The sequence below is a fragment of the Oncorhynchus clarkii genome, chromosome 22, assembly GCF_045791955.1.
Source record: "Oncorhynchus clarkii lewisi isolate Uvic-CL-2024 chromosome 22, UVic_Ocla_1.0, whole genome shotgun sequence".
In the NCBI taxonomy this organism is placed as follows: Eukaryota; Metazoa; Chordata; class Actinopteri; order Salmoniformes; family Salmonidae; genus Oncorhynchus; species Oncorhynchus clarkii.
Genome location: NC_092168.1, coordinates 33,946,483 through 33,961,706, shown reverse-complemented (window position 1 = coordinate 33,961,706; position 15,224 = coordinate 33,946,483). Strand labels below are relative to the sequence as shown.

Below are 15,224 nucleotides of genomic sequence, written 5' to 3'. Positions count from 1 at the left end.
GCGGGACTCCACAAGGAGGGGCGACGTTCCCTGAAGGCCAATTCTGCTAATCACGGCCTGCTAGCTATCTATAGCATATTGGACTGTTAGCTGATCCATCGGCCAGTTTCTTGGACCACTATATCCATTTTGCTAATTGGACTTGTACCCCTCTGCTACTTGGAACCCTAATAATTCCACAACTGGTCTATCGACGTCACCGCACGAGGAGGCAAAAACAGACTTTCCCCCATCGCGACATCCCTCTAAGGCCCTTATGCCAGCTCGCTAGCCCCGGCCTGCTAACTGCTAGCTTGATATCCCCGGCCTGCTAACTGCTAGCTTGCTAGCCCCGGCCTGCTAACTGTCTGAATCGCCGTGTCCCCAGCCAGCCCAAACACTCACTGGACCCATACGATCACTTGGCTACACATACCTCTCCCTAATATCAATATGCCTTGGCCATTACTGTCCTGGTTAGTGATTACTGTCTTATTTCACTGTAGCGCCTCTAGCCATGCTCAAAATGCCTTTACCAACCATGTTGTTCCACCTCCCACATATTTGATGACATCACCTGGTTTAAACTTCTCTAGAGACTATATCTCTCTCATCATTACTCAATGCCTAGGTTTACCTCCAATGTACTCTCTTCCTACCATACCTTTGTCTGTACATTATGCCTTGAATCTATGCTATCGTGCCCGGAAACCTGCTCCCTTTCTCTCTGTTCCGAACATGCTAGACGGCCAGTTCTTAAAGCCTTTGCCGTACCCTTATCCTACTTATCCTCTGTTCCTCTGGTGATGTAGACCTGCAGTGCCTAGCTCCACTACTACTCCCTAGGTGCTCTCATTTGTTGACTTCTGTAACCGTAAAAGCCTTGGTTTCATGCATGTTAACATTAGCAGCATACTCCCTAAGTGTGTGCTTTATTCACTGCTTTAGCTCATTCTGCCAACGCGGATGTCTTAGCCGTATCTAAGTCCTGGCCTTAGAAAAACCACCAAAACCCCTGAAATGTCCATCCCTAACTATAACATTTTCCGCCAAGATAGAACTGCCAAAGGGGGCGGTGTTGCAGAGATAGCCTGCAGAGTTCTGTCTTACCATCCAGGTCTGTACCAAAACATTTCGAGCTTCTACTTCTACTAAAAATGCAACTTTCCAGAAACAAGTGTCTCACCGTTGCCGCTGCCCTCCGTTGCCCTCACTAGCTTTAAGCACTGCACCTGTACATAGCTCATCTGTAAATAGCCCATCCAATCTACCTCATCCCCGTACTGTATTTATTTATGTATCTCGTTCCTTTGCACCCCAGTATCTCAACTTGCACATTCATCTTCTGCACATCTATCATTTCAGTGTATAATTTCGAAATTGTAATTATTTCACCACCATGGCCTATTTATTGCATTACCTCTCTTATCCTACCTCATTTGCACATGCTGTATATAGATTTTTCTATTGTATTATTGATTGTATGTTTGTTTATTCCATGTGTAACTCTGTGTTGTTGTATGTGTCGAACTGCTTTGCTTTATCTTGGCCAGGTTGCAGTTGCAAATGAGAACTTGTTCTCAACTGGACTACCTGGTTAAATAAAGGTGAAATAAATCAAATAAATTAAAACAGAGTAGTCTCCAGGTCCTAATTGGCTCGCTCTGACTGGAAGTTGGACTGGGGGTGGACGAGAACTGTGGACCGCGATCGGACACCATGTCCACCAGAAGTCCATTGATCTGGGAGACTATAAGGATATATGAGACCAGACGGCGCTTGCCGCGGAGTCTTATTCTGAGCACAAACAGTGCATGCGGCAAAGAACGCAGAGACGTCAGGAGCCATGGTGGGTCACCAAAAACAGTGTCGCACAAATGCCAGTGTCTGACGGGATTCCGGGTGGCAGGCAAGTCTGGAGGAATGAGACCAGGACCGGGGAACAGGCAGCGTCCGGGACAAACTTCCAGTCAGCCCGGCCTGGTTCTCTATACCCCAAATGAGAGCAGCCGCAGACACGATGTTGGGAGGATGGTTTCGCTGTCCGAGGGTGTAGCAGCGGTGCTATAGCGGTGTGAAAGCTCATCTGGCTTAACATTCTTAGAACCCGGGCGGTAGTAGATGGTTAAGTTGAACCGAGTGAATAGCATGGCTTATCGAGCTTGCCTGTGGAGATATTCCAGGTTCTTGTGATTAGTCCACACAATGAATGGATGTTCCACCCCATCTAACCAGTGCTTCCACTCCTCCAACATCATCTTCACCACGAGTAGTTCTCGATTTGCCACATCATAATTCCTCTCAGTGGCTTTAAGACCATGGGAAAGTAAGGCGCAGGGATGCAACTTTTGGTCCTGAGCAGAACACTGGGACAGCTCTGCGTCGACCTCCACCGCGAACTGATGGGAAGGATCAGGATGGATTAATTTGGGAGCTGTAGTGAATTGATGCTTTAAGTCCAGAAGTGCCCGGTCAGCAGTTGGAGAGCACACAAATTGGACTTTGGGAGAGGTGAGTGCTGAAAGGGGGGAAGCCAGGATGCTGGAACCCCGGATAAAATGCTGATAAAAATGGGCAAATCCCAGGAAGAGTTGCAACTGCACTCTGGAAGTGGGTTGATGCCAATCCCCCATTGCTCTCACCTTGCCAAGATCCATCTGCACATTACCTGCAGCGGTGTATCCTAGGAAGGAGATGGTGGAGCGATGGAATTCACATTTTTCTGCTTTAACAAAAAGCTGGTTTTCCAGTAGACGGTGGAGGACTTGCTGGATGTGGAAAACATGTTCTTGAGCTGAGTGGGAAAAGACGAGGATGTCGTCGAGGTAGACAAACACGAACCAGTTCAGCATGTCGCGGAGAACGTTGTTAACCAGGGCCTGGAACATAGTAGGAGCGTTGGTCAGTCCAAATGGCATCAACAGTGATTAGTAGTACCTGCTGTACATGTTGAAGACTGTCTTCCACTCGTGTCCTTCCCGTATCCGCACAAGATGGTAGGTGTTCCGAAGCTCCAACTTATAGAAAATGGTAGCCCCCTGGAGCGTCTCGAAAGCAGAGGCAATGAGTGGTAGCGGGTAACATTTTTTAACCGTGATGTCATTAAGGCCCCGGTAGTCGATACACTGATGCAGAGTTTTGTTCTTCTTCTCCACAAAGAATAACCCTGCGCCGGCAGGGGAAGCAGAAGGACGGATACACCCTGTAGCCATGAAGTCCTCATTGTATGTTTCCATCGCCTTGGTCTCCGAATCTGACAGAGAATACAGCCGCCCCCGGGGTGGAGTAGTCCCGGGAGAAGGTTGAACCCCAGTCATAGGGTTGATGCGGAGGAAGTGAAGTGGCATGGGCCTTCCTGAAAACCTCCCGGAGGTCCTGGTACTCCGCGGGAATGGCGGAGATGTCCGAAAAGGAAGGAGGAAACTGTCCCGGGGCAGGCTGCACTGATATCATTCAATGAGCGTGGCAGAACGGGCTCCAGCCTATGATTTTACCAGCAATCCAGTCAATAAAGGGATTGTGTCGCTGGAGCCATGAAAACACGAAAACCACGGGTACCTGAGGATACTTGATGAGCATAAACTGTAGGTTGATAGGAACCTTATTGTAGGTGACTCTGCCTATAGAACGCCCATCCAGTGCTCTGACATCCATGGGAATGGAGAGGGGTTGAGTAAGGATACCCAGCTCTGACACCAGGGTAGTGTACATTAAACTCTCGTCTGCCCCAGAGTCAATGAGTACCTGGAGAGATTTTGACCGGTCACTAGACAGCAGGATGGCATGGAGAGCGATATGAGTAAGGGGAGATGGAAAATTCTCCATATGGCCCACCAGCGTGCTCGTACCTACTGATGGGCCTGGTCTATTAATGGTCAGGTAGACACGTAGTCCCACAGTACAGACAACTCTTGGTGTTAAGTCTGCGTAAATGTTCAGCAGGAGACAATCTAGCTCTGCCGAGCTGCATAGGCTCCGGAAGGGGCGAGTCGGCTGACCTCGGAGATTCCCGGGGGAACTTGGGTAACCTCGGATACCTCGGTAACATAGACAACGGAGACTTGCGGAATTCTTTTGAGGCAAGGTGGGATCCTTGGTCAAGTGAGTGGGACCGGAATCAGAACTCTTCTCCCTTATATGTTCCTGTAGCCACCCATAGATCCAATTGGTCAATGCGTTGAGTGAGTCGAGTGGGCAGCTCCTGGGTTGCAAGCTAATCTTTAACATCCTCTGATAATCCAGGTTCCAGGGATTCTGGGTTCCAGGCACTCTCGGCAGCCAACGTGCATAAATCAACTTCATAGTCTGCCACTCTGCGGGAGTCTTGACAAAGCAGGACTAGCTTCCGAGCAGCCTCTCTCCTGGGCAACGGAGCAACGGAGAAACAATCAACTTTTTCACCTCCGCCACAAACTCCTCCAGACTGCAGCATACGGCAGATTGTTGTTCCCACAGCGTAGTAGCCCAGGCGAGAGCCCTCCCAGACATTAGTGTTATATGGTGCTCTATCTTCGAGGGAAAGAACGAGGACTGTAGCTCAAAGATGAGGGAGGACTGGGAGAGAAACACACGACAGGTTCTTGAATCTCCAGCGAAGCATTACGGAGGAGGTAAGTGGGGTTCTCAGGAACCCGGGGTGGGCTGGAGATACGCGCTGCTGACAGCAAGGTTACTGAGGGCCTGGGAGGTTACTGTAGTGGCTGGCTGCCTAACAGACAATCCGCGGAATTGCTCCAGCAATGTATTGAAGGCTCGGTCATGTAGGAGGAAACAGCATTGCAGTGCTGTTCCGAGTCTACTGGGTCAGTAATGGCCGGTTCGTACTAAGGCTAAGACCGGGATGGAGACACAGGAGGTGGATAGCACGAGTCTCAGAGATAATTATAGGACAAGGGGCAGGCAAAAGGTCATAATCCAAATCAGAGTCCGGCAGGTACAAGACAGCAGGCAATTTGTAGGTCAAGGTAGGCAAAGATTCTTCATCCAAATCAGAGTGAGGCAGGTACAGGATGGAAGGATCAGGGTCAGGACAGGCAGAAGGGTCAGAACTGGGAAGACTAAGAAAAACAAAAACTAGAGCATGGGAAACACGGGAACACGCTGGTAGGACGAACTGGCAACAGACAAACAGAAAACGCATGTATAAATGCATAGGGGATGATGGGGAAAATGGGAGACACCTGGAGGGAGGTGGAGGCAAGCATAAGACAGTTGAAACAGATTAGTGTGACAACATCCAACCTCTTTATAGGCACTGCTCAAAAGTAGTGCCATTTAGGGTGTAGCCTCTGTTTCTGCCCACCAGCCTAACAGTGTAGCAGAGAGGATGAAAGCCAGACGTCATGCAGAGCGACAACGATCTCTTCATTCTCCCTGTTACTTAAATCAAGCCGCTTACCCAGATTTAGAGGTGTGGGAATTTGATGTGTGACTCATAAGGAGTGTGTGTTCGTTTGTGTGTGTTCGTTTGAGGTACAGGTCTTTAACAGCCCCCGTCTCTTTCTTTTTCTCCTCTCCTTTTATCTCCTCCCTTCTCATCCTCTACTCCGGCCCTGTGGAGAGAGGGAGAGAAGAGGATGAAAGGGGACAGCATCTGCTGGGACCACCTCCATGATTCCAGCCTTCTAGTGTAGTCTCCCTCTCTACCATCCCTAATAAGCACCACACACACACACACACACACACACACACACACACACACACACACACACACACACACACACACACACACACACACACCCCTGAGGAGTGCTACTCAGCATGGCTGGCAACACTTTCTCCTTTCCTTCTGCTCTCAGATCTATAGACCAGGATGAAACCCTATTCCCTATATATTGCACTACTTTAACCAGGGCCCTATATAGTGCACTATAAAGGGAAAAGGGTTCCATTTGGGATGCATCTCTATAGACCCACAGCCACAGAGACCTGTGGAGAGCCTTGTCTCATTTGCTCACTCTAATTGTGTTTTGTGTAGATCGCATCTTATATGCCACCATGCAGGGAAATACTTAATTTGTCTGAAGACTACTTTGATGAAGTGGAGATCTTTGTGTTTAGTTAATCAGTGTATCCAGTGTTTCCCATGCTTATCTCTGCATAAGGGTATGCATACACACGTACACACAAATGCATGCATGCAAGCACACACACACACACACACACAGACACACAGACACACAGACACACACACGCATATGCACAGACACGTACGCACACATACACACTCAGAGATTCAGAAAGTGTGTTTCACAACATTAAGCGGACAGAGTGAAGATCATGTTAGTCTATGTGTTTTCAGAGAAGCCAGATTAAGAAATGCTGACACATACAATCACACTCTGCAGAAGCGTTTATGTCTGTCTGCCCCTGTACTGACAGAACCATCCTTAGTGAGAAATGTTGAGTTGAAAAATGTAATTGAGAGCAAATGCCTCAGTGTTCGACAAGAGAAAAGCATTGAGGCACAGCTGATTTACTGTAGTATCTTTTCATTTCTTATCTGAGACCTAAAAACATGCGATGGCTCTCATGTGGTCTCCTGTATACACAGACATCTACCCCCCTGTGTTAATGTTAGTTGACCATCCAAAGCCTGACCTTTTGTATGAGACTATGCCCCAGTTGTTTTCTAAGAATTGTTTCATGTTGAAATGTGACCTTATGTTTGGTAGCCTGCAGGTAGATCGTACGTATAGTGGTTATGACATGCACCTGTCTTTGGGTGGATGAGAGAGATCAGAGTAAAAACCAAGAAGAAAGAAACCAAGATAATACACACACAATCACTGTTCAAGCAACACTGAACTATGCATGAGAGCACCAGCTCTTCCGGATGACCGTGTGATCTCACCTTCCATAGCCTATGTGAGTAAGAACTTTACACAGGCTACAACCACATAACATCACTAAGGAATTAACATGGTGCAGACAAACCAACACAGTTGTGAAGAGAGAGTGACAACAGCTATTCCCCCTCAGGAGGCTGAAAATATTTAGGATAGGCCCTCATGTCCTCAAACAATTCTACAGCGGCACAATTCAGAGCAACTTGACTGGCTGCATCACCGCTTGGTACGGCAACTGCAAGGCACCCAACCGCAAGGCGCTACAGAGGGTGGTGAGTAAGGGCCAGTACATCACTGGGGCCGAACTCGCTGCCATCCAGGACCTCTATGCTAGGTGATTTCAGAGGAAAGACCAAAACATTTACCAAGACTCCAGCCAGTGCACCAAGTCTGGAACCAACAGGACCCTGAACAGCTTCTACCTGCAAACCATTAGACTGCTAAATAAGACTGCTAAATAGCTAATCAAATGGCTACCCAGACTATCTACATTTACCCTTTTTTGCACTTACATATGTGCATAACTACCTCAATTACCTCATATCGCTGCACGTTGACTCGGTACTGGTACTCCCTGTATACAGGCATGTTATTTTTACTTGTTTTTGTTATTCACTGTTTATTTATTTCTCGGGTCACTATTTCTATGTTTTTTTACTATCTTTATCTTCAATTTGCATTGTTGGAAAAGGACCCAGGAGTAATAATTTCACTGTTAGTCTTCACCTATTGTTTAGGAAGAATGTCACAAATAAAATTGGATTTGATTTGATTTCTAGTTTTTGTGTATTCTTACACACATATGTATGGTATGTGGTAACTTATTTCCCATTTCAGTCCGTCTATCCTCTCTCATTCAGGTCTTCCACTGTGTTACGAGTGTCATGGAGTTTTGTTGTGGTGATGGTGATGTACGTACCTTGCGGGGGTAGCTCATCATTGAGACTGACAAGAGAGTGCCGCGCTGTCACAAACCATCACTGTCAAAGACAACACAACACATCCAGACGCAGACTGCGTGACACTCACTATGAGCACCGTGACTTCACTGTGACTTCTCAAAGTCACCAAGCAGGACTTGTATAGTACTGTATGGAGACAGAATCAACTGCTTTATTCACATAAGACTGATACTGATACTCCTATTCTGACATTCAGGTTGCACTTTACATTATAGCACAGAATAAAGTGGTAATAACATGGCATAATATGGAGATGTAAACTGTAATTAAACTTACATGAATGGGATGTCAAATCCGTAAAGACAGTCAGATACATGTTATCAGAGAGATCCTAGAAACAACCCAAATAGTGTACTGAGTATGAACTGAAGGGCACAGAAGAGGAATTAACACTTCAGATACCAATACATTGTTCCCTAAATGTGTTGAACCAAACACCATTTGGTGATGTCACCTAAGAAACCATTTCCAGCAGCCCGTGGCGCTAAAGCTGAGAAAACAAAGACATTCCATCTTCCTGAAGAAACGCACCCCAATCTGTAGGTTCGATGAAAGGCAAGCAACCGGCTACAGGGTGTTTGAACTTGCTCCCTCCCCTATTTGAAATGAGCTCCAAGACACTAGGAATTGGAGGGTGGGAGCAGACGCACTAACACACATCTTGGAGCAATGCACTGGGGAATGGGAATGCCATGTGAAGTCATCGCCCAGCCCATGGACCCTTTAAGGAAGAGTTGAAGTGCCACATTTAAACTAGAGCTAAAACACCTGTTGATACACACAACTCTTCAGAGACATGACATGCATAAAGCTTCGCAAGGCAAGGTGATATGAGTATATGTGGGATAACAGTGAGTGAGGTAACCCTGTATCTCTTTATTCATTTAGAAGGGTCTGTTTTATGGTAGGTTCAGTAAACACCCCCACAGTATCAACCACAAAGAGATACAGTAGATCTCTATACAGGATCTCACCGGAGACCAAAATCAATATGTTCACCCCAATGTAGTCATGGAACTCTGAGAGGTGGGGACATACAGAGCTGTGGTCCATACGGCTCATTATCTACATCAGGGATGTGTAAACTTTAATGGGGGTGAGGGCCACAACATATTTGAGCGGCAGCAGTGGCTCGTAGGTCAGCAGAACCACATCCATACTAACATATGCAGTCAGAGCCGGCCCTTTTATTCTACCCATTTTCCATGAGGTGGAAATAAATGAGTTATAAAATTGCAAAATCTTAATGAATATTTGGTCTATTTGCCATAGGGTGGTGAGAATCATTTGCAGTTTTTAATATGATATCTGAGTGAGAGTCACTAACAGAATCAATGTGGACCCTCCGATTGGTAATTCGACCATGATTACTACAAGTTTAGGTTTCTGGCTAGACTAACTTATGAATCAAACATGTTTTAGCTGACATGGGCTAATTAAGTGACTGATGGTGACTGACATAACAAGAGAAAAGCTGCTGATGTACAACCAAATGTAGAAATTTCACCTGGTGTATTCTACTATTCTAACTCTTAACATTAAGTTAAACCCCGACTGAGTTTTTGGAAATTGATGCGCAGGTCTACTGGCTGTCATTTGCCCATCTCTGATTAACATTGATGAAAGACAACGACAGGGATAGCATGTCAAAATGTTGAACCTATTTCACAGGAACTATATTTATAAGGGTGATATGTACGGTAAAAAAAATGTTGGCCAATATTTTGAGTCACTTTGTATGTTTAAATTGGTCTCCTTCTGGTTGTACAATATGATTTGTATATGCGCACCAACACACACACATGGACACACAAGCAGCTCTATACGTATGAAGAGGTAATCATGCTAACATGTGTTCAGTCGACCCACCCTTACAACCTTATCAGTCTCTCTCTCTCCCTCTCGCTCTCTCTCTCCCCCCTTTCTCTACTCTTTCTCTTTCTCTTGCACTCTCTCTCGCTCTCTCTCTCCCCCCTTTCTCTACTCTTTCTCTTTCTCTTGCACTCTCTCTCGCTCTCTCTCTCCCCCCTTTCTCTCCTCTTTCTCTTCATCCTCTCTCTCTCTCTCTCCCTCTGAACAGTTGGAGTTTTAATTATGCATGAAAATATACAGGGACCCTTTCCGATCCACTTGACTGCTCTCCTCCTCCTGCTATGTACCCCGCCACGGCTGCTCTAACTTTCTCGTCTGTTATCTCTTTCTCCTTCACTCCCTCTCCTTCTCCCTTTCTCTTTGTGTTCTCCTTCACTACTCTCTCTCTCTCTCTCTCTCTCTCCTCCTTCACTCCCCCTCTCTCCTCGTTCCCATTCTCACTCCTCACCTCTTTTAAGGATTGAAGGACTCAATTTCAAAGCTGGGCACGTCTCAGAGACTGAAGTGAGGGTTTTGTTCCGCTGCCCGGCACACTTCCACTCACAAACGCCTAGGCAAGCGTTGGGAGGGAGGAAGAAATCCCACTTAATCTACTGAATCTGCCCTATTCTGTTCTCTTCTGTTCTGTTCTCTCTTCCAGGACTATGACTTAGCTAGTAGTCCATGGATATTAAGGATATTCAGTTACTTCTACCTAAGCCTCCTTTATCAGCATTCTGTATGATATATGCGTTTCTCTTTCGCCCCCCTTCTCACTCTTTCTCTCGCTCTCTCCTTCAGTACCACCCATATAACATATATTAGCAGTTTAACTGTGTCAGTATCTGACTCCTTTTATTTAATCAATAACACCATAATATTATGATTTGCATACTGATTACCTTTGTGTTAGTATGCCAGACCGTCCTATAACACTGATAATCACACTAACTCTTAGCCCTACATGGGGGGATGTTCTGTTCCCTCTCCTGTCCATATGTGATGGTCTGCACTACCTGTTGGTTTCCAAAAATTCTAGCACCCTCAGGTTCCCTTCACCTCCTGATAAATCTGCATTACAATACAAGGTGTTCATAACATTACAATGCAGGGCACACCACATACTATAGTGCCAATCCACAGTTATTTTATGACACAGCCCACAGATATAGTATGACACAGCCCACAGATATAGTATGACACAGCCATCAGATATAATATGACACAGCCCACAGCTAAAATACAACAACTCAAATCAAATTAAATCAAATGTATTTATATAGCCCTTCATACATCAGCTGAAATCTCTAAGTGCTCTACAGAAACCCAGCCTAAAACCCCAAACAGCAAGCAATGCAGGTGTACCAGCACGGTGGCTAGGAAAAACTCCCTAGAATGGCCAAAACCTAGGAAGAAACCTAGAGAGGAACCAGGCTATGTTGGGTGGCCAGTCCTCTTCTGGCTGTGCCGGGTGTAGATTATAACAGAACATGGCCAAGATGTTCAAATGTTCATAAATGACCAGCATGGTCAAATAATAATAATCACAGACAGAACTGTTGAAACTGGAGCAGCAGCACGGCCAGCTGGACTGGGGACAGCAAGGAGTCAGGTAGTCCTGATGCATGGTCCTAGGGCTCAGGTCCTCAGAGAGAGAGAAAGAAAGAGAGAATTAGAGAGAGCATACTTAAATTCACACAGGACACCGGATAGGACAGTAGAAGTACTCCAGATATAACAAACTGACCCTAGCCCCCAGACACAAACTACTGCAGCATAAATACTGGAGGCTGAGACAGGAGGGGTCAGGAGACACTGTGGCCCCATCCGATGATACCCCCGGACAGGGCCAAACAGGAAGGACATAACCCCACCCACTTTGCCAAAGCACAGCCCCCACACCACTAGAGGGATATCTTCAACCACCAACTTCCCATCCTGAGACAAGGCTGAGTATAGCCCACAAAGATCTCCGCCAGCCAATGTAGGTGGCCATGGTCCTCTGTGCATCAGTTGGTAGACTATGGCTCTTGCGATGCCAGGATAGTGTGTTGGATTCCTGGGACCACCCATATGTTAAAAAAAATACATACCTTAAAGCGTCTGCTAAGTGGCATATACAGTTGACGTAGGAAGTTTACATACACCTTAGTCAAATACATTTAAACTCAGTTTTTCACAATTCCTGACATTTAATCCTAGTAAAAATTCCTTGTTTTTGGTCAGTTAGGATCAACACTTTATTTTAAAATATGTAAAATATCAGAATAATAATAGAGAGAATGATTTATTTCAGCTTTTATTTCTTTCATCACATTCCCAATGGGTCGGACGTTTACATATACTCAATTAGTATTTGGTAGCATTGCTTTTAAATTGTTTAACTTGGGTCAAATGTTTCGGGTAGCCTTCCACAAGCTTCCCACAATAACTTGGGTGAATTTTGGCCCATTCTTCCTGACAGAGCTGGTGTAACTGAGTCAGGTTTTTAGGCCTCCTTTCTTGCACAAACAGTTCTATTTTTGTTTCACCAGACCAGAGGGTATTTCTCCAAAAAGTACAATCTTTGTCCTCACGTGCAGTTGCGAACCGTAGTCTGGCTTTTTTATGGTGATTTTGGAGCAGTGGCTTCTTCCTTGCTGAGCAGCCTTTCAGATTGTGTCGATATAGGACTTGTTTTACTGTGGTACAGATACGTTTGTACCTGTTTCCTCCAGCATCTTCACAAGGTCCTTTGCTGTTCTTCTGGGATTGATTTGTACTTTTCAAACCAAAGTACGTTCATCTCTAGGAGACAGAAAGCGTCACCTTCCTGAGCGGTATGATGGCTGTGCGGTCGCATTATGTTTATATTTGCATACTATTGTTTGTACAGATGAACGTGATACCTTCAGGCATTTGGAAATTGCTCCCAAGGATGAACCAGACTTATGGAGGTCAACCATTTTTTGTCTGAAGACTTGGCTGATTTCTTTTGATTTTCCCATGATGTCCAGCAAAGAGGCACTGAGTTTGAAGATAGGCCTTGAAATACATCCACAGGTACACCTCCAATTTACTCAAATGATGTTAATTAGCCTATCGAAAGCTTCTAAAGCCATGACATAATTTTCTGGAATTTTCCAAGCTGTTTAAAGGTACAGTCAATTTAGTGTATGTTAACTTCTGACCCACTGGAATTGTGATACAGTGAATTATTAGTGAAAAAATCTGTCTGTAAACAATTGTTGGAAAAGTTACTTGTGTCATGCACAAAGTGTATTTCCTAACCGACTTGCCAAACTATAGTTTGTTAACAAGACATTTGTGGAGTGTTTGAAAACAAGTTTTAATGAATCCAACCTAAGTGTATGTAAACTTCTGACTTCAACTGTATCATATAATGCTCCAAAACATGACAAAACAATATAATTCATAATGTGATTCTATTTCAATGTACAATTAAGTGCTTGTAACACTAAAACTAGTGGCAACTGAGCTGCCACCACCTTAATTAAAGGAACCAAAACCTTAACTTTGCTGGAGTAGTGAAACACATGGTTGTGAGGGTTTTGGGACAGATTTAAGGGGTTCTGAAACATTCATCCTGAGTTGTTCTGAAACATTCATCCTGAGTTGTTCTGAAACATTCATCCTGAGGTGTTCTGAAACATTCATCCTGAGGGCTTCTGAAACATTCATCCTGAGGTGATCTGAGGTGTTCTGAAACATGTCAGGAAGTGTGGTGGAAACTGGAGGGTTGCAGGTATCTAATCCTAGATGCCATTGCCTCCATTTGAGCCCTTGATCAAGACACTTAACCTCCCACAACAACTGCTCCATGGCCACCCAACGTGGCAGCCTCCCTGCTCCAACCTGTGTGGTCTTCTGGAGGGGCCGTCGGATAAAGGGAAGTCATGTTTTGGTTGGAACTTGTACAATTGATGAATAAAGTGATTTTTGACAACGAAACCTCTTGGCATGCTGTGTTATTGTTGTAATATTGGTTAACCCAGAACTAAAAGCTTGTGTAATCTGGTCAGCTGAGTGATTTATTTTCGGGGTCAATATGTGTTATAAATTGGGAATTCCGGTTTGCGAAGTCTCCACACTCGCATTAGGAAACTTTCAGCCAAAGGTTGCTAGGTAACTAGTACAGGAAGTTCTATTTGCTCCTGGTTGTTGCGTGGTCTGGCAGTGAGTACAGACTGTGAGAACCCACACACACACACACAGACACACAGACACACAGACACACACACACACACACACACACACACACACACACACACACACACACACACACACACACACACACATTGAATGACAGACAAGCAGAGTTGGAGGGAGGGAGTCTGAGGGAGCCACTGTGCCCAAAGCAGGGTCACTGTTTTCCGACCCGAGCTGGTCCCCAAATAGTCTCAGCTTGAGCCCCAGAGTCATTAGAAGACGAGGAGGGTGACCTCCAAGACCACAGTGTGGTGCTGTGTGTCTGTGTCTGATTGGTTGAGCACAGGATCCAGGCTTATGGAGTTGACTGTCAATGGCTACACACACAGACACACAGCAGGATGTTATACCAGTGTATTAGCTAGCTGAACCTACACACCCACAACTCCAGTCCTTAAGCAGATGGTCTGTCTCTGCTCCTGCAGCTCTCTTCCTGGAATATAATGAATACAAGAATGTGTAGAAAAAGTTTTTGCCCAAAATAGAACCTTATTCTCTTTATTGTGCCTTATGGGACCTTGGCCAAATGTAGTGTACTAAATAGAGAATTGAGTGCCATTGGAATGCCACCTGATGTTCCTGACTAGTGACCTGATGTTCCTGACTAGATGACCTGATGTTCCTGACTAGATGACCTGATGTTCCTGACTAGATGACCTGATGTTCCTGACTAGTGACCTGATGTTCCTGATTAGTGACCTGATGTTCCTGACTAGAAGACCTGATGTTCCTGACTAGATGACCTGATGTTCCTGACTAGATGACCTGATGTTCCTGACTAGATGACCTGATGTTCCTGAATAGATGACCTGATGTTCCTGACTAGTGACCTGATGTTCCTGACTAGATGGATTAGTTTGTTAGCTACTAAACAGATGACTAACGAGGACTCTGAATGTGTTCCAAATGACATCCTATCCCCTATATAGTGCACTACGTTTGACCAGGGCCCCATGGGTGTATTTTGGGACACAGACGATGTGTCTCTCTGAGCACTGGGTGGAAAGACTTAAATAGCTGCCATCCATGCCCATTATGTGACTGTTGTTGATCTAGACAGCACCATGACTGCTCCTGCAACTTCTGGGCCTGGCTTGGACTGACGACTATAGGGCCAGACAGCTGTCAGTAATGGGGGTCTGAACCTGAGCAGTGGTGGCAGCAGCAACAGTGGTGGTTGCAGACTCCTTAGGACGCAGTTTAGTGTGCTTGCGTGTGTGCATGCCTATGTGCTTTTGCGAGTGTGTATGTGTGTGTGTGTGGCTGTGTGCGTGGCGGAGGCCTGTTGCTGTGATTATTGTCACTGTTGGCATTAGCGCTGTGAGAGACCTGCCCTGTCCTTTCCCCGCTGTCTCTGTCTACCTCCAAAATGGCA

General features: G+C 45.6%; 1 protein-coding gene across 1 annotated transcript in view; it reads left to right on the top strand.

Moving 5' to 3' along the window:
• Positions 1-15,224, top strand: part of LOC139380234 (receptor tyrosine-protein kinase erbB-4-like) — a 534,593-nt gene that overhangs the window by 294,811 nt on the left and 224,558 nt on the right. The window lies entirely within an intron of this gene.